The sequence below is a fragment of the Corapipo altera genome, unplaced genomic scaffold (genome assembly GCF_003945725.1).
Source record: "Corapipo altera isolate COAL_440 unplaced genomic scaffold, ASM394572v1 1, whole genome shotgun sequence".
In the NCBI taxonomy this organism is placed as follows: Eukaryota; Metazoa; Chordata; class Aves; order Passeriformes; family Pipridae; genus Corapipo; species Corapipo altera.
In genome coordinates, this window is record NW_020884873.1 from 16,238,015 (window position 1) to 16,243,509 (window position 5,495).

At 50.5% G+C, this 5,495-nt stretch overlaps 1 protein-coding gene across 2 annotated transcripts in view; it reads right to left on the reverse strand.

Moving 5' to 3' along the window:
* Window positions 1-2,781, reverse strand: part of TMEM184B (transmembrane protein 184B) — a 30,977-nt gene extending 28,196 nt beyond the window's left edge. For both annotated transcript variants that reach the window (XM_027661200.1, XM_027661191.1), the window contains exon 1: window positions 2,671-2,781. The gene's annotated coding sequence lies outside the window, so the exon portion shown is untranslated. The remainder of the gene's footprint in view (window positions 1-2,670) is intronic.
* Window positions 2,782-5,495: the final 2,714 nt, after the last annotated feature.

Here is a 5,495-nt window from a genome sequence, read left to right on the forward strand (position 1 = left end):
CATTCACTGCTGCTTTCCTTGGTTTCCTCGATTTTAGGCTGAAAACACTGAGAAAACTAGTCATAGAAGTGGCTCTTCAGAATCAACAAGTCTGATTTGAAACTTCGTATTTCACCTCAACCTTCAGTACTCTGAACAATACAATACCGGGTTCTTGAAGCGGCTAGGACCAAACAATAAACATTGCCTGAGGAATTCACTGCACCCACCACCCACAGCTGCAAGAGCTCAAAGAATATCCTTTGAGCTGCTGGAAAATGAAATAGGCACTTCTGCTAGAAGGAGCAGGTAAGAGTTTATCTCCATCACAGCAAACATAAGCCAATTAAACATGAACTAAAAACAGGAGGGGAGAGGGAGTGAAGGGTCACATGGAAATTAAAGGTTTGTCATCTGTGATTATTAGATGTTTTAGTTTTAGGGACTACCTTTTTATTTTTTTGGAAGAGGGATAGTGTTTTAAAAGTTAATTTGAGCTGGAAAAGAAACCACCACACCCTTCCTTTATCCATGAGAAGAACCCTAATCCCACAACTGTAAACCGCAAAAGCTCACCTCCCAGCCTGCTACTAGCAAACAGGCAAACAAGCTGACAGAGAATAAGGCGGATTTCTAGCTAGATTCTGTCAAATAGTTAGAGACTAGGCAGCTCAGAATGTTTTCGTTATGCCAAACCAGCCAGTCACACTGAACTTCATATTCTGACCGGCTTGTGCATATCTAAGAACTTTCCTCTTTTAACTGCCACGCGTCCCAAGGAGACAGACAAGCAAAAGTACAAAAGCTGTCTGAGTGGCTGGAAGGTGCTCTTCCCCTTGCCCCACATTTCCAAAACACCACCTGTCTAGCGCTCTGAATTGATTGTAGAAACCTGCACAGAATACAAAGGAAAACATCTGCCCACACCCCCGAGCTGGTTACAAGCACTGACTTCAGCAGTAAAGCTTTCCCGATCATTTTACAGCAAGACCGCATCACTCCTGCTCCAGATGCAGAGGTACCCACCTGCTGCTTACATACCACTTAGGGTTAACAGCACAACCATAACAATGATGGTATCAAGGACCTAAAAATGTGCTCCACTAGACCAGAGCAGATTTGAAGCCCATTTTCTTGGGGGCAATGGTGCTAAAAAGCCTGAAGTAGGCCTTTGGAGAATACCTGCACCCACCGTAAGAAAAGCTCTCCCTAAAGCCCTATTGTTTGGCACTTAGCCAACATCCTAAAAGCATGAGAGTTTACTTTTTTCAACAGCACCACACAAATACAAACCTTTAGTACTAGAAACCTGAATGACATAAACATTTCTAGAGAAATCTGTGTTCCCTTTAAAGAAGGCTGCTAAGCTCTTAGAGTCAAAGGTAACATCCAGCAACACAAGTTCAAAGGCACAGTTAACTGCTGTGTTAAAAGAGGCGAGTCTTTGTTAGTGGGATGTATGCTTTATTACGTTTTCATCGATTGTTTTCTTTTTCTTGCAGGATAAGAAAGACATTTCTATTCATCCTATTAGCCTTCGCTCCATTATTGATCAATACTTTCTATTTTTATCTTTGACACAGGTAAACAGTCTTCTCTCTGGGGAAACCTGTCTTTATGTCTTCAATAATTATTCCTGTTCAAGCTCCCTACATGGCAAGAACAGTTTCAAACTTTCTGTAAGCAGGAACCATCTTCAGTATTTCCTCTAGATTTCCCACTCCTCCTGTCCTCCCACTTTTGACAGCTTCACAGAGCTCCAGGCAGCTTTCATAAAGCTGTGCCTGAAACCACTCTAGTCCCTTTCCACAATTCATCAGAACCCAGTCACGCACACGTTCCTCCAAAGCCCTCCTTCCACTACACACTGCAGCTGTCAAGGCTGAGTTAGCCCTCATGGAGCAACTGAAATTTCAAAACACCACGAGCATCCAAACAAGACCCACTGTAACTCACCTGAGACGCAAGAGAACGCAGGCACAGCAACAGTCTGCTCACACACACCTACCACACCAGCACATGCACACCGTGTCTGTCAGTCCGTTCAGCCTGAACCACAGGAGGCACAGCAAAAACAAACCTGTTGCCCACAACCCTGCTCTGGGCTACTGTGCTCCCAGCCCACCCAGCGCCAGGACAGTGACATCGTCCCAATGCCACCCAGGAGCGTGGCAGCACCGGGGAGCGCGGGAGCTGTGCCAGTACGTGTGTGTGCAGGGGGAGTGGGCGGGTGGGCTGAAGCAAGGACACGTGGCGGGCGGGGGAAGGAACTGAGTGGGCTGCACTGGGGGAGGTGGACTATCCCGTCGGGGGTGTACTATCCGGAGAAGGCTGTGCGGGCTGCACTGGGAGCTTGTGGGGACACGCGCGTGTCTGTCGGCACGGAGACCGTGCGGGAGGAATGTGCGCGGAGGGGGAACGGCGGGGGCGACCCTGGGACGAAGGGGGGACACGCCGGGGGGAACCGGGCGGAGGGCTGGGGGGAGCGCACGGCGGGGATCGCGGGGGGCGACGCCGGGGAGCGGGAGGAGGGATCGGGGCGGGAGTGAGATCGCGTCCACGCCGGGACGATGCGAGCGAGTTCGTGGGGGCCGCACCGAGCCACCCCCCCACCAGCGCGGCTCCTCCTGCCCGCCCGCAGCCGCCCCCGCGCCCCGGCTCGGCGGCCACCCTGCCCCCGCCACGTCTTACCCTGCAGCGGGCGGGCGGGTGCGGCCCAGCCCGGTGGGGCGAGGAGGGGTCGGGTCGAGCCCTGCCCCGCTGCCCCGCGGGCGGCGCCGGCACCGGCGCGGGGGCGCGGAGGCCTCAGGAGCCCATGGCGACGCCGGGCCCGGCCCGGCCCTGCCCTCCCTCCGCGCCTGCGCACGGCCCCGCGCGCCCCGCCCACCGCCCGCGCTCAGGGGGGCAGGGTGACGTCACCGCCCCGCTCTTAAAGGGGCGGGGGCCGCCCGGGAGGGTGACTCGGGGTTTGCCGCAGCGCCGGGAGGAGGGATGAGCTTCCCGGAGATGGGCGCTCCAGCAGCGCTCTTTCCCCATCAGGCCGGCTAAGGACAGCACTGCCCTGAGAAAGATTCCCCCCGAGGCATATTTCCACCTCTATCTCAGCGCTGTTTTCGCCCACACTCCGAGGGGAAAAAAAAAAAATCAAACATAGAGCTGTTGGGAACGTCCCCCAGACTCCCCAAGGAAAAAAACATACATATAGGTATGGGTGTTGGAAACCAAAGTGGTGCCTCTATTCGAGCCAAAACAAGGCATTTTCAATCTAAAAAAATAAAAAATTAAAAACCCCGAACCAAGCCCTAAAACCTTTAATAAACCCACAAAGTGCCTGCACAGAGGGCTGCATGAGCAAGAGGAGGTGACATCCTGCCTGAGATATGCCTGATGACTTTCTCCTTTTCTCCTACTGCTTTAGGACACTTGTCCTCTCGAAACACAGGTGCACCCGTGGAGCTGCTACCTCACACCTCCTAAAATGGCAGCATGTTTCCCCTCTGTCACAGGACAGTACTCCTACCCGAAACCCAGCAATCACTCCTGAATCCAGCCAGATCATGGCTCTGCTGCCTGCACCACATTGCAGTGATGGGGGTGTTGTCTTCCACACAGGCAATGTTCCTCTTTCTCACTGAAAACAGGATTTACAAAGAAAAAAAGTCCAGTTTCATTCTGATCCATCACAACCACAGTCAAAATGGAGGCAGGACAAATGCAGTTTAGAGGCAGCAGTACAATACCCCTGAACTACCCTCTTCTTCCCTACCCTCCTGCTCTTGTCTCATCCCAGAAGCTGGAAGCCTCACACAGCAGGGAAATTAAGGAGAAGCTCTTCCTGCTCAGCTGGCAGAGAACAGGCTTGGAAGGAATTTCCGAAGTCACCAAGATCCGTCCATTTATTCCTAGCAGGTGTTTCTGAAAATCATTTTCAAGAGTTTTAGAGAGCCTGGCAGTAACAGGCCTCTCATCTGGATAATGCAGGGACGCACAACTACAGAAGCAGAAATTTAGAAGTAAATCAGTATTAAAATTCAGTAATTTACTGCCAGACAGGTCAGACAACCAAGGAGGGAAACCCAAACAAACCACACCGCCAGAGACACCAAAGCAGCAGGTGCCACTTCACAGGGAGTTCAGCCTGTTTTCATCAGGCACAGTGGTGGTGTTAGGTGCTCAGGGCTGATACTCGGGCCCCTCCTCTTCCCATTCCTTCAGGATTTAAGTTAGAAGACAGAAGAAAGCAAGAAAACACATAATCCAGAGTCCACGTCTGTTGAAGTCACTGCACACCCAAAGCCAACGGCGCAGACAGTCCCATCCCTCTCCTGCTGAAGGCCAGATGCACGGGACGCCAGAGGCTCAAATCCAGGAACCAAGAGATCCTGAATCAGATTTCACATAACTCTTGCCTGTTCCAAGGCTGTAACTGCAGAGATCAGCTCAGGTTTATTTTTAGGCGCTCCAGTCCTGTGCCTTTTTTCCAGTAATTCTGATCAAACTTGTTCCTGGAACTCAAAAACAGGTTCAGCCGCAAGACAGTGCTTCCTGCATGTAAGATGTGACTCCCAGCAAAGATACCAGGGTCAGTGAAGGAAGAAAGGACAGATGCTGGCGTCACTTTATCATTTTCTACTTTATTACTTCAAATTAACAACCACGATAAAGCTCAAAAAAGTCCAATATTTACACAGGAAAAAAGTACAAAATCCCCCCCAAAGTTCTTCAGGTTTTTTTTTTTTTTTAAATTACAAAGTAATAAAAAGTTTTGCTCTTTAATTAAAAAAAAGAGAGAGACAGTAAGAGGGGTAAATAAATTAGGAAAAAAACAGGGAGGAAAAATGAAGTGTTAAATAGAAAGGGTAAAAACAAACAAAACAAAGACTAACCCCACCCTCCCCGCCCTGCCAACAACCCATCGGCTCCACACTACAGTGACAGTGTGTCTGCTACAGGCCATAGGTCGCAGTGGTGATCATTGTGTTTCAAAGCCCCAAGTGCCACAAAGCAGCTTGAGTATTCCTAAATTATATTTAAAAACAACTAAAGTGGGGGGGAAAGGGGGGGAGACGGATGGGAGAGGGCAGGAAGGGATTGTGCATGTATTGGTGGATCTTACTTGGGGTTGCATGAGGGAAGGAGAGAGCAAGAGCCATCACTCTGACAGAACTCCAAACTCCCGTTTCTGTGCGCCCCTCTCTTCTCCTCAAGTCCCACACTCTCTCCGCAGGAATTAAAACAAGTTTTAATTAAAAAATAAAAATAGAAAAACACGCACAGCCAGACGAAAAAAAGACCCCGCTGCAGGGATGAGAAGTATATTTCTCCCTGTATTCCAGCTCCAACGATCCCATCCTCCATGGCACCAGGTGCCTCTCCATAGAGATCCCTCCGTGTGTGAGGACTGCTCGGTTCAGGGAAGGCTGGCACTTCTCCCAACATCCAAGAAAGAAACCGCAGAGAAGCCACCCAAGGAAAGGAAGCCCGAGTCAATGATTAGGCTGTTGCCACAATTCCCC